The sequence below is a fragment of the Monodelphis domestica genome, chromosome 1, assembly GCF_027887165.1.
Source record: "Monodelphis domestica isolate mMonDom1 chromosome 1, mMonDom1.pri, whole genome shotgun sequence".
Classification (NCBI taxonomy): domain Eukaryota; kingdom Metazoa; phylum Chordata; class Mammalia; order Didelphimorphia; family Didelphidae; genus Monodelphis; species Monodelphis domestica.
Genome location: NC_077227.1, coordinates 38,063,232 through 38,088,394, shown reverse-complemented (window position 1 = coordinate 38,088,394; position 25,163 = coordinate 38,063,232). Strand labels below are relative to the sequence as shown.

Below are 25,163 nucleotides of genomic sequence, written 5' to 3'. Positions count from 1 at the left end.
TAAGTGACTTGCCCAGGGTCACATGGTTAGTAAGTGTCTGAGGCTCCATTTAAACTCTGGTTTGGTTGTCTACGTCTGCCATTCTATCTACTGTACCACCTCTCTCATTGTCTTCCAATGGGATCATTGTGGCATGTTGTGAGAAGAAGAAAATCCTGCAAGTTTGACCTATTTCTCCCTCCTGGAAGTCTAAGTATGAAACCCATGAGACAATAGTGCATGTGTGGGAAGGACCAACACCTCCATTATTTTGTTTTGCTTTATTATTAAATTAGCGTGGGGGTTTTGTTTGTGTCTTTACAAGCTCCTGAACCAAGTAGCATTTCGCAAAGAAAGAGACATCTGGAAGATGATGGAGGGTTAAGTGAACTTCAGAGTTTAATGAACTTTAATCTTCTGGCAAACACTACAATTAGCACACCCCAAAGTACATTTGCTTTATAATTAAATGGAGGGGAAAACAACCTCAAACAGTAGTCAGGAAAAAAAAAGTTATTGTGTAAGTTTTCCATTGGTTTCCTAGTAATTAAACTCACTCATTTCATCTGGAAAAAAAGTATTTATTAGTTCAATTTACACTAATGCCATAATAATACAATGTACCTTATTAATTAGATCACTCTCCACTGAAGCTCAACCAACCAGACGGGTGTGTTGGGGGCTATAAATGGAAAACATTCTCTGAGTAGAGCATTGATTAAAGCAGCAGCCATCCTCATAATTCTCCCTCGTAAAGCGAGTTTTACTTCAGGAGGGCTCTAGGGGCAGCAAGATCAAATTCTATGGAACATTCTAAGATATAACCAGCCTGTCTTCCATAGGAGTCTGGAGTGACAGCTTTTATCAGCTTCCTGTGAATTTTCCAATGAGAAACCCAGGGATCTCTCAGCTCATTAAAGGCTCTAGCTACCTCTGGATGAGCTTGGAAGAGACATAATGTCCCAATACCGGAGAAATCTCTTACAGTCTGTTCTGTGATCCAGATTCAAGGAGGAGAGGAAGCCAATGCACTTCAGGAAGTCCATACCTAGTCACAGAGAAGAGGATCTGGGTGGGAACACTGAGATGAGGCTGCATGATAGGGAAAGCTTCCTTCTGCCCAGGGGCATCGCTAAAGCAGTTCATAAATCTCAACAAGGACCTAGGTTCCTGTTGAGCTATGGAGAAAGAGACATTGGGCTCCCACCAGGATTTGGAGTAGACATATTTCTATAGGCTTATCCAGATCCTGACAGACCCAAAGCTTTGTACTTACAGTTAACCTCATGGGAGTGAATTCTAACCCTATCTGATTCTCTAGAATGTGATGTGACCTTGGACAAGTCACTATGTTTTCATATGCCCACATTTCTTTTTCTCTATGGTAGCACAAAAGTCTGGATAATGGGCATAATGTGAGGTTACATGTAACTTCAGAAAAGTAAGGATTTGGGGTCCCTCTCTGTCCCCATTCTAACACTGTGATACTGATTTCCTAAGGCAGAGGTTCTTAATGTGTGTATGTGTGTAATTGCTTTGGATATATGGTAAAGCCCGTGGAGTAGTCTTAGAATAATTTTTCTAAATGCATGAAATAAAATGCATAGTATTTCAAAGGAACTCAATCATATTGAAGTACCATTATATATATTTTTAAAAAATGCATAGACTCACTATAGTTCCTAGTCATAGAACTCAATGCCCTAAGCAGAAAATAAAGAGATTACAGGGATAGACATAGAGGCTCAATTATCTCACAGAGAAGGCATATAATGAAAGAGAAAGAAGATTCTTTTTCATAGAGAAAGAATATAATGTTCACATGCTCAAATAGCAAGATGTCAAATAGTTAAATGTCAAAGCCTGGAAAATGATAGGGCTTTATTCAGACACTCAAGAGAGCCAAAGGTTGGAGCCAAGGTCTATGTGATCACAGGGATAGATACTGAAGCCCTCAAGGTCCCAGAAACAGCTGGGACTCTACAGAGGGAGTCATTGGGCCAGAAACTAAAGCCGAGGGGATCAGAGAGGAGGACGGAGTCCCAGAGGAGTCCAAGAAATAGACACTAAGGCTGGAAGCAGGAGGGAGTCAAAGGACTATATGTAAAGCCTTGGAGTGTCCCACTGGATGCTAAAGTTCAAGGGTCAGGAGGTTAGACACCAAAGCTTTTGTCCAATTGTTTAATAGCTTGAGTTACAAATGCCTGATTTTTCTGAAGTCCCAGAATGGCAAACAGAAATAAGCTCTGATGAATACGAGTCAGAGAAGCAGTGCCTGACCAGCTTGGATCCCTGAGCTCTCATCATCCCTTGTTCTTGCACTGGTGTGTACAGGATGGGAGATACTGCAGGATATGGCCCTGGACAAACTGTGAGTCCTGCCTTGGGCAAATACCTGTCACACACACACACACACACACACACACACACACACACACACACACACACACACACACACACACACACACACATCAATCGACCAATTAATCAATCAGCATTTACTAAGCACCAATGGGCCAGACACTGTACTGGGTACTGATTGGGATAGAAGTATAACAAATGACACAATCCCTACTAACATGCTACCAGAGGTGACTCTATGGAGCATTTATAAACACTGAATTAATATAAAGTGAATAAATAATATAGGTATACTTCTATCCTAATATCCAGTACAGGGGAAGGCATTAGCAAGTGAAGCAAGTTGAGTTCTTCCAACAAAAGATCCACTAAACAACCACTAAAATCTCATCCAGTTCCTGACAGTCATTGACACAGAGCCCTGTGTCTGAATTTTTTAAAGCAAACGTAGTTCGGCCAATCCTATTCTCAGAGGTCTCCAGACCATGTAGGCTTCCAGGGTCTCCCTGGATTCCAGAACTGAACAAAGAGGTTAGTCCGCAGTCTTTCTAGGCATCCTGAGCTCCCTTTGGTCCAGATGAGCTCCAAGTCAACATGTGAGCAAGGGTACTCTAAGGCATAGGTGTGGATGGACAGACTAGATGAAATCCTTTAAGGTTGCTCATTGACAAGTCCCCTTTCCAAGCCTCAGCACGGTTGCTTCTGCATTCACTGTTAATATTTACTGGATATTCTTATAAGAAAAGCTTTTGCAAGGAAGTGAGGCAGAATAAGGCAGTGAATTAAAGTAATGATTTCCTGGTTTCCAGGATGTGGGTGACCACCTGTTCCACCCCTGTCTCTCCTTGGTTTGTTCTGATGCCTATAAATGTGAGACCAGTTCAGTTTGAATAACATCTTATGGCCCAATATTATGGGACAAGAGGATTCCACTGCTGTGACAGTGCTTTGAATAGATCCACTGAGGTCCTACTTCCCATGAATACAGCTTTCTGAGACCCAAGAGAAATTCTCTAGTCCAAACTTTCCCCTCCCTAAGATACAGGCTGGCTGGTTTTACAAAGTGAGTGTCTAGGTTACAGCAGGAAGTTCACTGAATTTATAGTTGAAAATTCTGAGTTGATATCCTGGCTCTGCCACTGACTAGATGGGTGACCCTGGGCAGCTCACCCCTCTGAAATTCATCTTCTTTATCTATAAAATTAAGAGTTTGGACTAGATACCTTTGAGGTTTCTTACAACCTTTGATCTTAAGACACCAAAAAAAAATGTACCTTAGCCCTGACATGGGAGAAAGAACAGATAATGAGAGTTTAGGTGAGATCTGAGCCCTGGAGGAGTTCTGTACTCCCCTCTGTCTACCTTAAGGAATTCAGAAACACCTATGCCCTAGCAGAGGGCTCTGTCTTATGGCCATCTGAGAAAGGGTGGGCCTGTTTACCCTTGGAACCTAGGGAGAATCCATGCCCTGGCAATGGCCTACATTTATCCTCAGGGAGGACACAGGAGGTATCTAAGCCTTGTTGTAGTTTTATTTGCCCTTAGGATCAAAGACATAGATCCCTGAGGCAGTGGTCTTTTGAGATGGGGGCAAAGGGCTCGATCTCATCTGAGAACGCAAACAGGATCCATATTCTGACCTTCCATTCAGATACCCCAGTCAGAAAGCTGTTCCCTATCAAGACCACAAGATGACCCAAAGCCAGATGGTTTTATAAGAACAGAGAGAGAGAGAGAGAGAGACACAGAGAGAGAGAGAGAGAGAGAGAGAGAGAGAGAGAGAGAGAGAGAGAGAGAGAGACAGAGAGACAGAGAGGCAGAGAGACAGAGAGACAGAGAGAGAGAGAGAGAGAGAGAGAGAGAGAGAGAGAGAGAGAGAGAGAGAGACGGAGAGACAGAGAGACAGAGAGAGACAGAGAGAGAGACAGAGACAGAGACAGACAGAGAGAGACAGAGAAAGAGAGAGGGAGATGGAGGGAGTGAGGAAAAGGAGAGAGACAGAGAGACAGAGAGAGACAGAGACAGAGAGAGAGAGAGAGAGAGAGAGAGAGACAGAGACAGAGAGAGAGACAGAGACAGAGAGAGACAGAGAGAGACAGAGACAGAGAGAGAGAGAGACAGAGAGAGAGAGAGAGAGAGAGAGAGAGAGAGAGAGAGAGAGAGAGAGAGAGAGAGAGGGAGGGAGTGAGGAAAAGGAGACAGAGAGAGAGAGAGACAGAGAGAGACAGAGAGAGAGAGAGAGAGAGAGAGAGGGAGAGGGAGGGAGTGAGGAAAAGGAGAGAGACAGAGAGACAGGGACATGGTGGATGTGAGAATTTGTTTTGCTTGACTCTGCATATTCATTACAAGTTTTTTTTTCCTTTTTCCTTTCCCCTCATGGATGGGTTAGAAGAGAAAATAAATATTTGTTATTTTTAATTCATTTAAAAAAGATGCTAATCCATGACAGAATTTCTAGAGATTTGTGTGTACATAGGTGGGTAAAGAGAAAAGAATGACCATGGTTAAAATTCAAATAGAAAGCCTATAGGCTTTCTTCAATGACTATTGCTCCCCAATAACCATGGACCTGCTTTTATCACTGGAGATTTTATCACCATCCCACATTTGGATAATGATTGGAGAGTAGCAGGGTGGGAGACATACTATACTTGGGATCAAAAAGCCTAGGCTCAAACTCAGTGAGATTGCCACTGATAAACTGTGTAGCCTTGAATAAGGGGCTTATCCAGACTTCTCTCTCTGGCTTTGTAGTTTACTCTTACTTTCCCTCTTAGAATGAATATGTATTAATTCTAATTCCGAAAAGGAGTAAGGGTTAGGCAACGTGAGTTGAGTGACTTGTCTCTAAGGTCACAGAGCCAGGACCTGTCTGTGGCTGGATATGAACCCTCACCTTCAGGATTGGCTCTCTATCCACTGAGCCACCAGCTGCATCTTTTTCATCAACTTCTCTACCAGTGATATGTTCATTCAAATGGACCACTCTCTTCTCATCCAAGGGACCTCACAACTACTTAAAAGAAACCCCCTTCCTCAAAAGCTTCAACCTGACTGGTCACTTGTTGGTTTTGTTGGGGAAGGGACTCCTATTCTCTTCCATTCTGGACCAAAAAGGCTTCAAAGTGTGGTCTGATCCAGAGATTCTTTGACTTTCTGGTCCTGTAATTCATATGGGATGAGTTATCTCTGCCAGCTCCCAGGGAGGATTATGTCAGGAAAGAAGATGGGAGGGGAGTTCTCAGCTCAATCTTAGCATTGGAAGGGACTTTAAGGACCAACAATCACTCCACCCTGAGGCCCTAAATAAAAATTCCCTCTGTGATTAATATTTCCATAGTGCTTTAAGTTGTGAAAGCTACCTTCCATAGGAAATATCATTTCGCTCTCACAACAACTCTGTTAGGTGCTATTTTTATCCATATCTTACACATGAAGATACAAATTCTGAAAAAGGTTAAATGACTTGTCCAGAACAACACAGCTGCTAAGAGTCTGAGACAAGCTCCATCTCTGAAGGGGAGTTAATGAGCCTCAGAATAAATGTTTCCAATGATGAGAAACTCACTCCCTATCTCATGACACAGCCTATCCCATTTTTATGTAACTAACTGATGGAAAGATCTTCCTTACATTAAGCTGGAGTGAGTCTCTCTGAAACTTTCACCCAATGGTCCTAGTTCTCTCTTCCAAAGCTGCACAGAATACGTCTAGTTCCTATATGAAAGGTTCTTCCAGTAGGTGAAAGCAGTTATCTTTGTCCACTATGAAATTGTTGTTCCTGCTCCCAAGGGGCTTGCATTTAATATGTGAAATAATTGTGTTAGATTAGCAGAGTCCTGACTTTATCATCCTATGACTATTTCTATGAACTCTAAGAGACAGACGGTCCTCCAATAAGTGAAGGAGGTCCACAAAGCCAAAGCCATAAGCTCCCCAAGGCCTCAATCATACAATTACAGATTTCTAGCATTGGGAAGAACTTCTAAGGTCATGTTTTCTAACCTGGGGTATGAATCCCCTTGAGAAAATGTCTCCTATATGCCCATTTGTGTCCTTCTTGGTGGCCTTCTGTAAGAGGGGACTCACTTCCAAATGATCTCATAGCTCTAATGCACAGAAAGCTGGTGCTGCTATTTAGGGGTTGGTGATTGTTTTCCACACTGAGTTGAAATCTGTCTGTCTCACTTTAACCTTTTGCTCTTATTTCATCTTCCTCTCTTCTTTATTCTTTCTCTCAGGTATTGGGAACGGGAAGGTAGGGTGGTGGGAAGATAAGTCAAACCGGTAAGCATGTGACTGCTATATGCCAGGAATTGGATTATATTCTTAGGATACAAAGAAAGGAAAATACAGTCCCTGCCCTCAACAATCTCATAGTCTGATGGGGGGATAACATGCAAACTTTTATGTAATAAAAATATATATGCAGGATTTATTGGAGATAATCTCAAAAGGAAAACTATAGAAAATTTTTTAGAAGAAAGAGACTGCGTCTAGCAGGAAGATCAAGGATGCTACATGGAGGAGATGGAATCAGAAAGAAGAAAAGGCTACTAAAGGGCAGAAATAAGTAAGGGGGGCCTGAGACCTCTGCTATGTGATAGGTAGAAGGGGAACCCAAGTTCCAATGCTGACTCACCCTTAACAGGCAGCACTCATGCTCCCATCAAGGTTCAGTGATGCCAGATGCCAGTCTCATTGCCCCCGCTTTCTCACAGCTTCCTTCTGACTGACTCAGTTATGGTTGGAGCTATTTTCAGATTCTGCTTGCTTACCCCAACACCTGTCTACAGTGGGGGAGGATGTTTTCTCAACACCCCAAATGCACTCACATTGTAATGCTCTCACTAGGTAACCATCAGTGCACTAATTATTAAAAGTGTGACCAACTGGTGGGAGCCAGAGTGTTTATCTAGGTAATTCCATACAAAAATTCTCTGACCATTGATTGTGGGACAGCATCCATGTTCCTGCTAGAGTTCAATTACTAAAGGGCATCCGTATGAAAGTAGTGATGAGCAGGATGAGTGTTGTCACACAGTCAGCAGGCATTTATTAAGCACCTACTCTGTGCCAGGCACTTTGCTAAATTCTGGGAATAATGTAAAGAGCAATTCTAGGCTTTAAGGAGCTCTCATTCTAATGGAGGAGACAACATGATAAAAAAATTGTGTGCATATAAGATATATACAAACAGTAGATAACCTTGGAAGGAAGGCACTCACAATTAGAAGGAACCAGGAAAGAAGATTACCCTGCCTGATGACCCCTCCACAACATCTGCTGAGCCACCAAAGCAAAGTCATTCTATTATCTCTGACACCTCCAAATATCAAAGCCCACCCTCCTCTCTCTTCACACATACAAACTCCCAAAGACATAGACAGAGAGCAGACTACAGTTACCATCTTGTAATGCAGTAGTGACTCTCTTGAAACAAATTAATATTGAATTGTATTATTTATTAGTCATATTTCCATTTTTAATCATATTCCCCTTAGCCTCCCAAGGTTGAACTAAAATAGCCTGCTTCCAAGCTAAGGATGCTCCCAGCTTCCCCAAGCTATCAAGTCGGGTAGGATTTTTTATCTTTTGATTGGACCTTGAAAGGATTAAAGACAGGGCTGGACAACCATAGTCAACTCTGACCCATTTGAAAGTAAGTTGGGCCAGCCTCAGTGGTGAGGCAAAGAGCACGTTAACATCTTGCTTTTTTAAACAAAGACCTACCTCCTCTGTGATGAAGTAATTAAGGAGGAGTTGAGTTCTCTAAGTTCATCTCCTCATTGACTATTTACCAATTGGAGATGTCTCTGGAATGTCCAAGGGAGGGACTGAATAATGAGTTCCCAAATGGTAGAGATTTTCATGAAGGAACTTCTGAGTCTTTGATTTTTGAGAGGGTCACAGACCATTCATTTATAATATAAATGCTAACCTAATCAATACATGTCTGTTCTTATCTAAAAACCAGATTTTCAGATATTTTAAGTGTAATATTGTAATGCAGATTGTAGAGTAATATTGGACCCATTTTACATAGAAGGAAACTAAGGAAAAGAGGAATGAAAGAACTTGCCTAGGGTCACACAGTTAGCAAGTGAAGAAATCAGGAAAATAACCCATGTCTCCTGAAAATGAATTTAGCCTTAACTCCACAACTCCAGCACACCACAGTCGGTGTTCTCTGCCCTACTTCCCAAGCTGACTCTGATGGTCATTTTAGCTAACCAAGCAGAATTGTTCTTCTCCACATTATTCTCCCAATGATCAGGGATGACCCATAAGGAGCTGTGAAAACCCCCCATGTAAGCACTGCCCACATCATTCCTTCCATTGGCACTCGCTTTCCTCAGACCATTATAGACCAGACAAACAGAATCTCTGTAGCATTCTCATGCTAGACAGACAATTTTCTCTTAGATAAGAAAGGGCTGATGAAATTAAGGTGGCAGTTGATATAATAAAAAATGATGATACTACCTAAATTAATTTATGAATTTAGTGCTATACCAATCAAACTACCAAGAGGATACTTTATAGAACCAGATAAAATAATAACAAGATTCATTTAGAGGGGGGAAAATATCTAGAATCTCAAGAGAAATAAAAAGGAAAAAAGCATCAACAAAGGGGGCGTGGTATTATCAGATATCAAATAATATTATAAAGCAGTAATCATGAAAAAGTATTTGGCATTAGTTAAAAGATAGAAAAATAAACCTTTTGTGGAATAGACTAGTTAAGATACACTACAACCAAATATAATAAATAGCCCAGTGTTTAAACAAAGAACATAAATTATTAAAGGCAGGACTTTTTATTGAGCATATACTTCTGGGAAAACTAAAAAGCAATTTTGCTGAAACTAAGTCAATAGCAGCACTTTACACCATGAACCATATATAAGGGGTTGTTAGGTGGCACAGTGAATATAATACCAGGCTTGAGTCAGGAAGACCTGAGTTCAAATTTAGCCTCAGACACTTGCTAGCTATTTGATGTTGGGCAAGTCACTTTATTCTGGTTGCCTTAATTCGCCTTCGGTAAAATGAATTGGAGAAAGAAAATACCACCCCAGTATCTTTACCAAGAAAACCCCAAATAGGGTCACAAAGGGTTGGACACAACTGACATGACATAACATACATATCATACACAAAAGACACAGATAGATACATAGCCATGGGAGTAAGATGGGACATGCAGTGAAAGAATGAGACATAGATTTTTGGACATAAATAATGTGAGAATTTGGTTCTCTTACATATTTATATTAGCATATTTATAATATTTATAATATAATATGCTATATATTATACAATATATTCTATAATATAATAATAAAAGCATATTTATAATAAATCATATGTATTATATTATTCTTATGTTGTATATTATATTGTTCTATATAAGAAATAAAAATGAATGGTAACTAAAAATACTAGAGAATAGGAGGAACCTTTTATAACTATAGCTAGGGGGAGAAATCTTAACCAAACAAGCAATTAAGGTGATCATTAAAGACAAAAGAAACAATTTTTCATTCTTCCACGAAGAAAATCAATGTCAATAGAGTAAGAGAAATTTTTGAGTTGGAAAAAGATATTCATATCAAATATCACAGATGAAAGTCTGATAGCCATAGTATATTAACAATTGACATAGATATTTAAGGCCAAGAGCCATTCTACAGTAGATAAATAGGTAAGGAATGTGAACAATTTTGAAAAGATTTGTCAACTATCTATAACCATCTGAAAACATGCTCCAAATCACAAATTCAAGTCAAAATAACTCTGACATTCTCCCTTATTCCCAACAAACTGACAAAAAAAATAGAACATAGTATGGAAATAGAAGCACAGCAAAACCCTCTTGGTTCTAGTTCTATAATGCTATGAATTACAAATTGGTCTAAATATTCTGGAAAACTATTTATAATTATATAAAAAAAAGAAACCCAGCAGTGTATATACTCTTTGGCCCAGCATTCTTACTACCAGGCATTTACCCAAGGAAGTCAAAGGCAGAAGGAAAGGTCCAACACAGATATTTATATAGCAACATCAATAACAACATATTGTTAACAACAACAATAACAACAACAAGCACAACAACAACAATAACAACCACTTCTAAAGTAGCAAAGAATGAGCAGCAACATTATTATGTTGGTGCCCATCTTTTGGGAAAGAGCTAAATAAACGGTGGCATATAAATATCCTGAAACATTACCATGAAATAAACAATGATAAATATGAGGAATTCAGAGGAACATGGGAAGATCAATTTGAACTGATGTAGGGTAAAATAAGGACAACCAAAGATTAATAGAGACAATGACTATAATACTGTAACTGAAGAGAATACTAACAGCTTCTAAAGAGTTGAAATAGCCAATCCCATAGAAATAAGGAGACACATTTTCCTCCTTTCATCATAGAGGTGAGGACTGTGGAGACGTAGTTTAGCAGTCAGTGTCCTATCGTATCACAAGAGTAGAAAGGAACCTCAGAATTCATCAAGCCCAACACCTTCATTTTGTATTTGAGGAAACAGGCCAAAGAGTTTAAGTGAATGGCCCCGTGTCATACTCTTAATATTTCCATTCTCCAAGCAAAGAAAGGCTTTTTGTTCCAACTGGTGTCTATATTCAGAAAGTTATTGATTAAGATTCTAAGGTCTGACAGATTTCCCACTTATCATATTACCAGGCATTACATCAAGGATAGCTCAGGCAAGGGCTGATTACTGAAGATTAAACAATTTCATCAGGTCATATCTTCCAATAAAACAACTTTTGCTACCTTTTAATCCATCCTCCCTGTGGCTGAGCATATATTATAAGGGGAAAAAAGACAGAAATAAATGTCATATGTGTGTGTATATATATGTATACACTTACAAATATATTATATATAAAAACTTCACTGCAACATTGTGATAGCAAAGAATTGGAAATAAAATCAGTGTGCAATAGGGGCAGCTAGATGGCTCAGTGGACCTGGAAACAGAAGATCCTAGGTTCAAATCTGGCATCAGACAATTCATATCTCTGTATGAACCTGAGCAAGTCACGTAACTCCAGTTGCCTAGCCCTTACCACTCTTCTGCCTTGGAACCAATTGATTCCAAGACAGAAGATAAGGGTTAAAAAAACACTATGGTATATAAATATTTTCTTGTTCAGTCATTTTATCATGTTCAATTCTTCATGACGTCATGGGCCATGCTGCCCATGGGCTTTTCTTGGCAAGGATATTAGAGTGGATTGTCATTTCATTTCCTAGCAAATGAAGTCCCAGTGTTCTATTCACTGAGTCATCTAGTTGACTCTTTATAGAAATAAAATGGAATGTTGTTATGCATTAAGAAATTATCATTATGAGGAATTCAACAAAACATGGCAAGATTTGAATGAATGTATAGAGAGTGAAATAAGCAAAACTATGAAAACAGCATCTACAATGATTAAAATACCATTTGTTTTGAAATTCTGAACTCTTTGAGTGATTGAAAAATTAATGAAGGTTCCAAAGGAAGGAGAATGAAATATACCATTATCCTCAGAGCAAAAAGGCGGAGGACTATTTTCACAAAATGCTATCTATATTGTCAGATGACGTGGCTTTATTTGCTGTTTTCACTTAAACGTGTTTTTCTTTGCCATGAGGGAAGAACTCAGTCTGATAAGGAGGAAGAGTTTTCACTGATTTGTGTTCAAGAAGTGATAGTGTTGTAAAAACAAAAAGCACCAATAATAAACATTTTAATGTTTTTTTTAAGTCAGCCACTAATTAATCATTTGTCTCTTGAATGCAGTCTTCTGTAATTAATCCCAGGCAGAAACTAGAAAGGATGCATCCCTTCTGTACCCATTGATATGTATTATGGTAAGAGGCAGAGTATCACAAAGGAAAAGAATATTGAATCTGCAATCTGAAGACTTGAGTTCAAATCTCACCTCACTTGCTGCAATTTTACGCACTGTCTTTTGCTTCTTTTTGAAACCCCAGAATTTAACATAGTGTTGGACTCATAATTGTTGTAGTTTAGCTATTTTAGTTTTGTCCAACTCTTTGTGGCCTTATTTGGAATTTCTTGGCAAAGGTTCTGGGGTGGTTTGCCATCTCTTCTCCTATTAATTGTACAGATAAGGAAACTGAAACAAGCAGGGTTAAATGACTTGACCAAAGTCTCACAGCTAGTAAATGAATACAGCGAGATTTCAATTCAAGTTCAAACAGATGGACGTGATACTCTCTATCTTGCACCACCTAGCTGACCCATAGTAGGCACTTAAATGTTCAGTGTCTGGCCATGTGGCTGAGCAAATAATATAATCTTTCTGAGCCTTACTTTCTTTTTCTGTTAAATGAAAGGTAGCATCAGATGGCCTCGAAAATCCCTTCCAAATCTAAATTTGTAATTCTATGTATTTGTGCATAATCCAGTTGAACTAATGGCACATTTCTTGAAATTGGGAAGATTTCTTTTATCTTTCCTCTATACACACAACATATAGAGCTTTTTAAGCCCAGGAGTCCATACCATGGTGCTGGGGGACTTGGAATAAGACAATATGATGTGTATAGGAAAGATATTACAGGATGAGGTGATAATAGACATGACTTCTGGTCCTGGCTCTATCACTAATTCACGGTGTGATCTTCTCCCTTCTGGCACTCAATCTCTCCATATGCCAGGTGAGATGGTTAGATAAGATGATCTCTAAGCTCCCTTCTGATTCTGTCATTCTGTGATTCTGTTGGAGAAGGCTGGCAGAGGCTTCATTCTTACCCACTTTCCCCTTCCTCCCCAAGCTTTTCCAGGTACTGGAAGTCTCTTCAGTGTCTGGAGGGAAAGGAAAGTCCAGGGTAAAAGGCAAGAAATGGCCTTCACTTCCTTCCATCTTATTCATTTAGCTTTTAGTGATTCGATTTGCGTTACATTGATGTAGAGCAAGCCAAGAAACCAACACAGAAAAGCAAGCCTTGATGGAATATTTTCTTGGTAGTGTTTCTTTTGGCTGGAAATTGCAAGGGATGGACAATATCTTATGATACCCCCTTTTTTCCCTTAAAGGAGAGGGGAGGTCAGGTTGCTGATAAAACTTTCAATGTCATCACTTTGAGGCATTCCCAGTCTAGAATCACCTATAACACTATAAATAGTCAATCAATCACCAAACATTTACATAGTACCTACAATGTGCCAAGTCCTGAAAATTCAAATATGAACGATGAAATTATTCCTCCTTCTGAAAAGCTTCTATGATCACCGAGGCATTGAGCTTCAGCCTCGGGGGTACTGAGAGTCTGACTAATGAGTAATCATAAATCTCAGATGTTTTAGGTCTGAGGTATCAGCTGAGGTCTCCCTGACTCTGAGCTGGATACTCCAATCCTTGTGCCATGATGTCACCCATTTTAGAGAAAGGAAAACCAAGACCTGAGGCAGAAAAGCCACAGTAAAAATTCTAACAGAGTGATGAGAGGAATTAAACTTGAGAATCTCCAAATTGCTTGTTCTTAGCTCTGTCTGCCTGATTAAACCAGAGATCTTCAAAGCAGGAAGAGAGGGAATACTCAAGGTCAGTGGATTTCGAACACTCTGGAGAATAATCACACCTTGAGGGCAAAAACTATTTAATTTGTGCCTCCGTGTGCTCAAAAGAGTACCTGGAACATAGCAGTTACTTAATAAATGTTCACTGGATCAAACTGAACAGGAAGGAATTTCACAAGATGTTCCGAGTTAGTAACTTACTCAGCTTATAGAAGAGGAAATGGACCAAACTAGGTAAAGTACTTGCCTAAGGCACAGAGGTCTATGTATAAATATATACATGCATGCATACAATATACATGTATGTACACCGTGTGCATATAGTCTATATCTACACATATACATGTATTCAGCATATATGTACTGTATAAACATATATGAAAGTATACCCATGTGTATATACATATATAAGCATGTGAGGATATATACACATGCATACATAAATATATGTGGGGTATACACTTATACTGAGGTTAAGTATATATACAAACATACATAATCACCCATATTATGTGTGTGATACATGTATATATTGATATATATGAGCTGACATATATGTGTATGTATGTCCTGTGCTATGAAATGTGTCTATATGTAACATGCATACACATATATTTTATTTATAGGTATATATGTTGTAGCAGCAGAACCAGAAATTATTATTATTAATTAATATTATTAATTATATATTATATTACATATTTACAATATATAGTTATATATTATATAATTATTAGTTGTATATAATAATATTGTTAATATTATTATTTATAAATATAGCTATATAATGCACATACACTATCTGCATATAGGTTATAGTGGCAGAATCAGAAAAAGGACACAGGCAGGACCCCAGATGCAAATTGCAGTGCCCTTTCCTCTCTGCCAGGGTTCCTTATCTTGGGGTCCAGAGAGCCCCAACAGTCAATTTGGAGAGGAGCAAAATTACATCTTTATTTCAATATAATTAGTTTTCTTTTTAACCTTCTGGATTTTGCTTAAGCATTTAGAAATAGTATTTAAAGAAAGAGTCCATAGACGTTAGAAAATTGCCTAAGAGGTCCATAACACAAAAAAGATTAAGTACCCCTGCCCTATGTCATGCCACCATCCAGCACCTCATTTTACAGATGAAGAACTTGAAGCCCAGAGAGGCTCCCTGACATTTGCACAATCACAGAGCTAATTACTTTTGAAGGTAGAACCAGAGACCTGGTCTCCCAACTTCAAGCCCAGTGGTCTTTCCATTTGTTGATCGATAAGGCAAAAGAAAAAAGTGGGGCCTTGGTTAATACTAAGACTTAGAAGTTCTGATCTTATTAAAGCCAGGGATTGATCTGCTATCAAAGCTACAAAGAAACATCCCAGGAGAGGAAGGCAATACATGCATCCCAGGGCCCCTAGCCAGTTTCTGGATTTTTCTGTGTGTTTGTTTGTTTGTTTGATTATATTCTCCTGTGCAGGCCTGAATGAAGAATACGGTCTCAGCTTAAAAAAAGAAGGGCTTGTCCTTTGCTTGGGCCAACAGAGATGAAAAAATTCAGGTCACACAATAGCTAGAGACTTCAGGTTTTTATTTTCGGTTCTTGTTGCCACTTGGTTTTTGTTTTATTTTGTTCTTTTGTTTATTTTTAGAATCCTCATACAAAAGGAATACATGTGTTCTGCTTTGACCAAAGAGAACAAAACAAGTAACCACAGGTAGAAGTTGCAAAGTGGAAAAATTAAGCAGTTATTTGTAACAAAAATTTCCTAACTAGGAGAGCTATCCAAATGTGGATCACTATATATACACTGGATAGATACAGTATACTAATGTGTATGGATGGATAGATAGACAGAGAGGAGAGAGACAGAAACAGAGAGAGACAGAAAGAGACAGAGAGACAGAGAGAGAGAGGGAGGAAAGGAGAGGAGAAAAAGAGAGAGAGAGAGAGAGACAGAGAGAGAGAGAGAGAGAGACAGAGAGAGAGACAGAGAGAGAGAGAAAGGGAGGGAGAGAAAGGGAGGGAGAAAGAAAAAGAGAAAGAAAGAGACAGAGAGAGAGACAGAGAGACAGAGATACAGAGTCAGAGACAGACAGAGACAGAGAGACAGGGACAGAGACAGAAAGAGACAGAGAAAGAGACAAAGAGAGACAGAGACAGCGATACTGTTTAAGTACACTATACAGAAAGCCTAGAGAGGTAATGTATGTATATGAAGGAAGAGGGAGCTGTTTGCCCATGGTTGAAAATTAATAGGATCAGAGGTTTTGATCTGAAAGGGTCCTGAGAGATCATCAAATTGAGGCTCCTAACTTTGGAGATGAGGAAATTGAGGCCCAGAGAAAAAAAGTGACTTGTCTGAGCTAATAAGTATCTTGAGTAAAATTCAGATACAGGTCTTGGCTCCACCTTTGACTCACTGGCCAATTGCAATGTGCTGCCTTTCTATTTTAATGGGAACTCTTTTTCAGATCTAGGTTAGACTAGATGTCACTTGAAGTCTCTTTCAATTTGGAAATTATATTTCAAAGGGTATACCATGCCTACCCGCCCCCCAGTGATATCAGTTTTGGACTGCATGGAACTCTGGTATCTAGACTCTTAGCCCAGGACTCCTCTACTCTGTCATACAGTGACCTTCAGCCCAAGTTTGTTTCTTAGAACTCTTTAGTTGACATTGCCATCTCCTGGGATGGTGGCCAAGACTTTCAAAGATTTTCTTCCTGTTTTAAAAATTATAGCAAAGCTGTAGTTATCACCTTTACAAACACACACACACACACACACACACACACACACACACACACACACACACACACACACAGCAAATGGAATAGTTTCTCAGTTTTGCCCAAACTTTTAGTATTTTTACTTTGCAGGTTTTCTCCCCAATATGTCAGCTTCTCTCCTATTTCTCTCTTCACTGTCACAACAAGTGGAAAAATGTGTTAGATGGCATGTTCCCAAAAAGGACATCTTTCATCTTGCAAATACATATGCAATCATCCTTTTCTTTCTTTCTTTCTTTCTTTCTTTTTTCTTCCTTTCATTCTTTCTGTGTCTGTGTCTTTCTGTCTGTCTATCTCTATCCCTCTGTCTCTATCCCTTTCCTGTCTCTCTCCCTCTGTCTCTGTTTATCTGTCTGTCTGTCTGTCTCTCTCTCTCCCCCTCCCATTATGTGCTGCTCATATTGCCCCAATATAACATCTGACTCTCATTCTCCTAGTCCTGTACCATTGTTTATAATCTAATTTAAAAAAAGAAGAACCTTTGAGATCATTTAAAGAAGCTGGATGAGATTCCAGGTTGTGCCTCTTATAAATTAACAGAGTCTTAACACTCTCATTTTCCTCTTCTATAAAATAAGGGGTGAAAAGAAATGATTGTTGAGTTTGATTCTAGTTTAAAATCTATCATCTTATGGTCTCATGATTTTGTTGAATCTCCTTGTAATGCAAATGAGGAACTACACCCCTGGGACAGGAAGCAAATTGCCTAAGGTCACACACAACCTGTAAGAGGCAGATTAAGGATTCAAGCTTGAAATCGGAGGCTCTTTGGGTCCAAAACAATATGTAACGTAGAAAGAGGTAGGAAAGAAAAAAGGAATAGAGAAAAGGCATCATGACACAGAAGAAGAAATACTGAATTTGAGTCTGAGGATCCAAGTTAAGACTCTAGATCTGCCACTTCTATCCTCTGTATCCCTGAGGGAGCACGTTACTTCTCTGGGACCCAGGTTCCCTATATTTAAAATGGGATGGTTGCAGTAGATGGTCTATAAGATAGCTTTTAGCTTTGCATCTTATGTTCTGTGGTCCTATGCCTGGCCAGGCTCATTCATGACTATCCAAGATTCAGGGGCTATCCATGGCCTCCTTCATGTTTGATAACTATAAGAACACTGACTGACCATTGAGGACAGGTCAAGTCCTGCCCTGTCTCCTCTTTCTAATGAAGGATTGCATATTTCTATAAAGAAAAAATAGGGGCACAAAAAACTAAAAGAAAAAGTAAGATGAAGGTCTTTTCACCTTAACTTGGGTATAAATATGCCTGATGATGACAATGTGGCATAGCCACATACCAGCAGCATATTTCTAATGATGCTTCGCTCAGGCTATAATGGTTCCTCATGCCCCGATCTTACTAATTAATTTGGAAGGGGATCTAAAAATTCTGGAGGTCAAGAGGAAGTCAGACTAAGATAACACATTTGTCTGGATGCAACTGAATGGATTTTGCAGCCAAATGGGAAAAAAATTCTTGATTTGGAGTTAAATGCCAGCCCCCATCCTGAATCCTGAGATGATTTTCTTAACTCCTCTGTACCTTTTTTTTCTTTTTCTACAAAATAAGATTCATAATACTTACATTCTCTATGTCACAGAATTGTAGAGAGGATTAAATTCAATAATATATGCAAAGCTTAAAGTGTTATCTAAATAAATGTCAGCTTTATCACTATTGTCAATCAACAATCTAACACAAGGATGTTTGTAGCAACATGATGAAACATACACACAGTGTATGATCCAATATTAAATTAGGAAGAGCTGGCTCTATTATTTGTAACTCTACAAATGTCTCTATTACTAATAGAACTACTCTGCCAATTCCTCAATAGATCATTTAATATGTAATGGTTACAAGTCTGAGTCAGACTGTGGATGGGAATCTGGGTGTGTTGGGTTGAAATGGAGGTAGTAGCAAAGGAAAGTAATAAATGTTGAAGGTGATGTGGCAAAATTGGGACACCAATGCATTGCTGATGGAGTTTTTAATTGATCCAACCATTCTAGAGGGCAATTTGGAACTATGCCCAAAAGGCTTTAAAAGAGTGCCTGCCCTTTGATCCAGCCATTCCACTGCTGAGTTTATGCCCCAAAGAGATCATAAGGAAAAAGACATGTACAAAAATATTTATAGCTACACCCTTTGTGGTGGCAAAAAAAATTGGAAAACGAGGGGATGCCCTTCAATTGGGGAATGGCTGAACAAATTGTGGTATATGTTAGTGATGGAATACTATTGTGTTCCAAGGAATAATAAAGTGGAGGAATTCCATGGAGACTGGAATGACCTCCAGGAAGTGATGCAGAGTGAGAGGAGCAGAACCAGGAGAACATTGTACACAGAGACGGATACACTGTGGCACAATAGAATGTAATGGATCTCTCTACTAGCAGCAATGCAGTGATCCAGGACAATTCTGAGGAAATTATGAGAAAGAATGTATCCACATCCAAAGAAAGTGGGAGTAGAAACACAGAAGAAAAACAACTGCTTGATCACATGGATTGATAGGGATATGATTGGGGATGTAGACTCTAAACGATCATCCTAGTACAAATATCAATAATATGGAAATAGATCTTGATCAATGTCACATATAAAACCCAGTGGAATTGCGCATTGGCTATGGGAGGGAGGAGGATGGGAGGGAAAGAACATGAATCATGTAACCACAGAAAAATTCTCTTAATTAATCAATTAAATAAAATTTTAAAAGAAATTTAAAAAAATAAATGTAGATAGTATGATACAGAGAGAAAAGTGATGGATGATGGAAAAGTCAGAGAGCCAGGTTCAAATCTCTTGAGCCATAATTCATTACTTGTATGACCTCAGGTAATTTGCTTTACCTCTCTAAGCATCTGATCCCTCTTCTATAACAGGAAGAAAGTTAGAAAGAGCTGATGATTGGAACCTTGCCTAGTCCTGATGGCATGACCCTATGAGCTTCAAAACAACTTGTAATATTAGATGTGTGGACAGAGAAGTAGCATACTGAGGAAGACCAAAGGGTAAGACATGGAGTTGACTTACTAAAGATCCATAGAAAATGGGTCAAGGAAAGCCATTACTATTGGGGTGTTATTTTTCCTCTGTGGAGTCATAAGCAAATCACCTTCCCTCTTTGGGGCTGCAGTTTCCTCACAGGTAAAATGATTACCTTTTTTTATAGAGGAATAAATTACCTCTAAGATCTCTTTTAGCTCTAAATTTGTGATTCTTTGGAATGATAGAAGGAAATTAAAATGTTTTTTAATTGAAAACTGAATTAAAATTTTAAAAAAGGAAGGAAGGAAGGAAGGAAGGAAGGAAGGAAGGAAGGAAGGAAGGAAGGAAGGAAGGAAGGAAGGAAGGAAGGAAGGAAGGAAGGAAGGAAGAAGGAAGGAAGGATGGCAAAAATGAGAGATCAGACAGGAGGAAGGAAACCTAGTATCCCTGATAGCTCCCTTAGAATTATGAAGGCTACAGCCTGATAGGGTTTTTTTCCCCATTGATATACTCAGTTGACCCTGTCATAAAAACAGACCTGTTTTGTAATAAGAGTGACTTGGGAGGGGGAGGGGGCAGCTGGGCAGCTCAGTGAATTGAGAGCCAGGGCCAGAGATGGGAGGGTCCTGGGTTCAAATCTGGCCTCAGATATTTCCTAGCTATGTGACCCTGGGCAAGTCACTTGACCCCCATTGCCTAGCCCTTACCATTCTTCTGCCTTAGAACCAATACATAGTATTGATTCTAAGATGAAAGATAAGGGTTTAAAAAAAAGAATGGCTTAAATTATTTAGGAAGAATTTAGTTTCTCATGAGCCAGGGAATCTTCCCTGTGAGCACTTCTATGGAAATCTTTTGGATGAATCATAACTTTACAGTTATAGGATTTAGACAGGGCAGGGACCTTAAAGATCATATATTCTAGGAAAATGAAACCAGGGAAATGCATGACTTTCCTAAGGCCACAAAGAACTTAACCAAAGGCCACAAAGAACTTCCAACAATTACTAGAATTTGCCAGCTACCATCATTATTTGATCCTGCTCTTTGCTGTCCTGACCATAGTCCCTCACAGATCTGCTTTGGTACCACAGTCTGAGGGCCTACTTTCAAATTCTCATCTCATACTTATATTCTGTGAAATCCTAGACAAGTTTCTTGACCTCCCTGGGCCTCGATTTCCTAATATGTAAAATAAGAGGATTCAATTTTTAGATCTTTAATCTGAATAATTAGACAGTAGGGTAACGCAATGGACAGTGGAAGACTTTAAGTCAAGAAAACATGTGTTCAAATGCTACCTTAGACATTTACTAGAGGTAATCATGGGCAAGTAAGTCATTTAACCTCAGCTTCAGTTTTCCCATCTGTTAAGTGGGATTAATAGCAGCACCTACCATGGAGGGTTGTTATAAAGATCAAATGAAATATTATATGTAAAGTTTATTGTAAGCTTGAAAGGGCTACCTAAATGTAAGCTTATTATCATCGTTGTTGTAATGATGGACATTAGCAAACTTAGTCGATGATGCTTTCCATGAAGGCTAAAAGGTCTCCACTGGCACAGGGAGTTCCCGAGTTGCTGAAAGTGTGGATGAATTCAGAGGGCAGGACCAAGCAGTGCACAACAACCCAATAAAAATAACTTGCATGACCCATGAAGGCTTCATATGATAAGTGATTATAACCACATTCCTTATCCACCTTGGTTTCATAACACCAGCAGCAGCTGAGATCTGTAACGCAGGTTGGCAGTAAAGTATGCCAGAATTGGAATTTGGATTCTGGTCCAGGGACTTGCTACCTAGGTAATTTGGGGTAAGTCACAAGCTCTCTGAATCTTCTCTTCCTCTGCAACATGGGAAGGGGTGCACCAATAACCACCAAGATTTCCTTCTACCTATAAGTCAATGTTTCTATAAATGACTTGCTGGCTAGCTAATGGGAGAGAGTGAAGAAATAAGGAGGGAAGAGGAAACAAGCTGAGGAAGGTTGCTGTGGTCCAACTCCTGGCTCTTGTCAGGTTCTTATCTCCTACAGAGATGAGACATGCTAATGATTAAGAGGCCAAGAGAAAAAGAAAAGAATGAGGGAAAATGGGAAGGAAGGAGATGAGGAGGTCATGGCCCAAGTAAGTTGGGTCAAAGACTTCCTCATATCCAAAGGCCTGAGCCAGAGCTAGGAATTAGAAATGAGACCAAAGGTCCAAAGTTGTGGAATGAAAGGGGTCAGCATATTGTCCAGGAGGGAAAGAGTCAAAGGCAATCAAATATTTTTACAATAGAAGCATCACAGGATTACCCTGGTGAGCAGGTGACTAGACGAGGCTTATGCCCTTCTCTATTACCCACTGACACAAATCCCTGCCAGTCCATAGCAGCAACAGCAGGCATCAGTCAATGACAGTTCATTTTCTGCCAAGATTGCCCCTAGGACAGCAGTCTTTTATACTGATGGCAAACTAGCCACACACTCTACCTTCCCCCCACAACTCACTCAACTGTATCAGTCTCATTGTGGACCCAGACATGCTGCAGACCTCAACATGCCTTGGTGAGAGTCTATATTGTTACCCCACATTCACTCTGGGTCAACTCCAAGCCCTCGCCATTCTGAAGGTTCTTAGAGGAAGACCAGTGTACAAAGAAAAAGGCATCAGGGGTCTTTTGGCTGGAACCGAGCCAGGAAGTCAGGGGCCTCCCTCCAAGAGAAGGAAAGGAAATGGAATTGAGAAAGAGTTCAATTCCAGATGGGTCCTGGTTCTCTTTAAAGCTTCCCTTTCTTACCAGTTAGTCTTTATTTCAGCACAGTGACTGTTTGCTCTTTTCCTTCCTGGAAGGCTTGAAATGGAATATTTGCTCAAGAGATCAGGACAACATTATGGGTCTTAGGAAAGCAGAGTATTTAGGCATATGCAAACACATGCTTATTTCTTTTCTTAGTTAAATACATCAAAGAATAAATTATACTTCAAGGAAGCAAACTATAATAGCTAAAATGACTGAAGGAATTTTGAAAGCACAGTCCAGGTTCTAGATAGCTATTCTTCAAGGCAACAGAGATGGCTGCTATTCTTTGGATTGTGCTGGTCTACTAGTTCTACTAGTGTGCAAGGGCACAAGCTGATAGTTCTCAGAGAAGAGTCTATGAATAGACTTGCTTGTGATATAGCTTTCATCATAGGCAAGATACCAGCTGGTTTCTGAACTACCCCAGGGCCATGTCATGTCTGAATTCCCTTCAGTTCCTAAAAGCAGATAGATAGATAGATAGATAGATAGATAGATAGATAGATAGATAGATAGATAGATAGATAGATACAGATATAGATATAGATATAGATATAGATATAGATATAGATATAGATATAGATATAGATGTAGATGTAGATGTAGATATATAGATATAGTATATATAGATATATAGATATATATACTAGGGAGGAAGGAGCCATACTGCCTAGAATATGCAGAAAAAAAAAACAAAGAACCAGTTACAATTACTCCTATCCACTGACTAGAAGCATACACTCTAATAAGGACGAGGAAGATCTTAACCACCAGAGAACACAAGGATGGAGTTCTAAAACAGACTGGGTCCTATGAATACTTTCAACTGACATATACTATTATGAGGCTCTGAAGAAATCTTCTGAACAATAAGAAGGAAGGAAGGAAGGAAGGGAGGGAGGAAGGGAGGAAGGGAAGAAGGGAGGAAGGGAGGAAGGGAGGAAGGGAGGAAGGGAGGAAGGGAGGAAGGGAGGAAGGAAGGAAGGAAGGAAGGAAGGAAGGAAGGAAGGAAGGAAGGAAGGAAGGAAGGAAGGAAGGAAGGAAGGAAGGAAGGAAGGAAGGAAGGAAGGAAGGAAGGAAGGAAGGAAGGAAGAAAGGAAGAAAGGAAGAAAGGAAGAAAGGAAGAAAGGAAGAAAGGAAGAAAGGAAGAAAGGAAGAAAGGAAGAAAGGAAGAAAGGAAGAAAGGAAGAAAGAAAGAAAGAAAGAAAGAAAGAAAGAAAGAAAGAAAGAAAGAAAGAAAGAAAGAAAGAAAGAAAGAAAGAAAGAAAGAAAGAAAGAAAGAAAGAAAGAAAGAAAGAAAGAAAGAAAGAAGAAAGAAAGAAAATGCACTGAGGGAAGATACTACCATTAGGCAAAATGGAAGGAGAAATTGCATGGGAAAACTAACATCTAGTTTGCAAGTGATAACTAGTTATGTATAGAACTGTTCTCAGGCTCTTAGGGTCACACTCCTGTTGCTAAGATAGATGAAACCAATTTTCTGTCTAAGCTGCCTTCAGCATCAACCAAATAAAGGTATCCTTATGGATTTTCTTTGCCCCGACTGTCTCCAGATAGTTGGAGCATGGTACATACCATACTGACAACAGCAATCATTTGTAGCACAACATATAAAGCTGAAGCAAGTCTATAAAATAGAATCAATTTCTGATGAAATCTAATTAAGCTATAGTTACCAATGCCAAGCCATGTCCCATGTAAACACCAAAGAGCAGCAATCTCTTTTCCAAGTCCACACTCATACAAATCCCTTTCCCATAATTATACTAACTAGCATTAATTCTACTCCTGTGCCCACATCAATGTTCAGTCTCTTCTCCTAGGACCTCACAGATAAGGGTCAGTTCCTGCTAATATATCCATAATGACCTGTGTCAATTCCTATCCCATGTCTGAGATGAATAGCATTTGGCAAGGCTCAATAGCCTAGGATGAATTCTGATGTAGAAATATGTCATTTACAAAGAGGTCCTTTATCTTTGCAAAGGACACTCCTGTGGCATATGACACTGGTACCACTTCGGCACTGTTAACAAACGCTTGTCTGTTTTCACCTCAAGGGCTAAAGCTCTGTTGTTAAAAATGATATTCTTGTCACTGAACAAAAAAACCAATGGTGACTTTACTCCAAGGCAGCTTTCTGACAATCAATGGTTGGAACCTTGCTTACAGCAAGACTGGCACACACTCAAGGAGACTCAGAGTGGGCTCAGCCCAGTCTGACACCTCATTCACTAGGATGGAATCTTCAATTGGATTTGTGGGCTCAACCCATCAAGTCCCACCCCACATACTTCCCTTCCCAGAAAATCATTCCAGTTCTTAATAGAGGTGCATGGAGAAGGGAAGAGAGACTGGAAAATAGATGGATCTGGACCTGTTATTTCATTGGAACAGGAAAATATATGGCCAAGAAACTCCCTCTACCAATGCAGTCCAGTATACTCTCTACATTTACAACATATGCATATGTAATATTATTTATATATGTGTGTGTGTCTTTGTGAATTCAAATCTGGCCTCAGACACTTATTATCTATGTGACCCTGAGAAAGTCACGTAGCCCTGTTTGCCTCACTTTCTTATCTATAAAATGAGCTAGAGTAAGGAATGGCAAACTACTCCATTATCTTTGCCAAGGAAATTGAAAATAAGATGTTGAAGTCAGACATGACTGAAACAATTTAAA

General features: G+C 39.4%; 1 protein-coding gene across 2 annotated transcripts in view; it reads right to left on the bottom strand.

The window, feature by feature from the left end:
- GRID1 (glutamate ionotropic receptor delta type subunit 1) overlaps positions 1–25,163 on the bottom strand; it is a 1,152,573-nt gene that overhangs the window by 740,062 nt on the left and 387,348 nt on the right. The window lies entirely within an intron of this gene.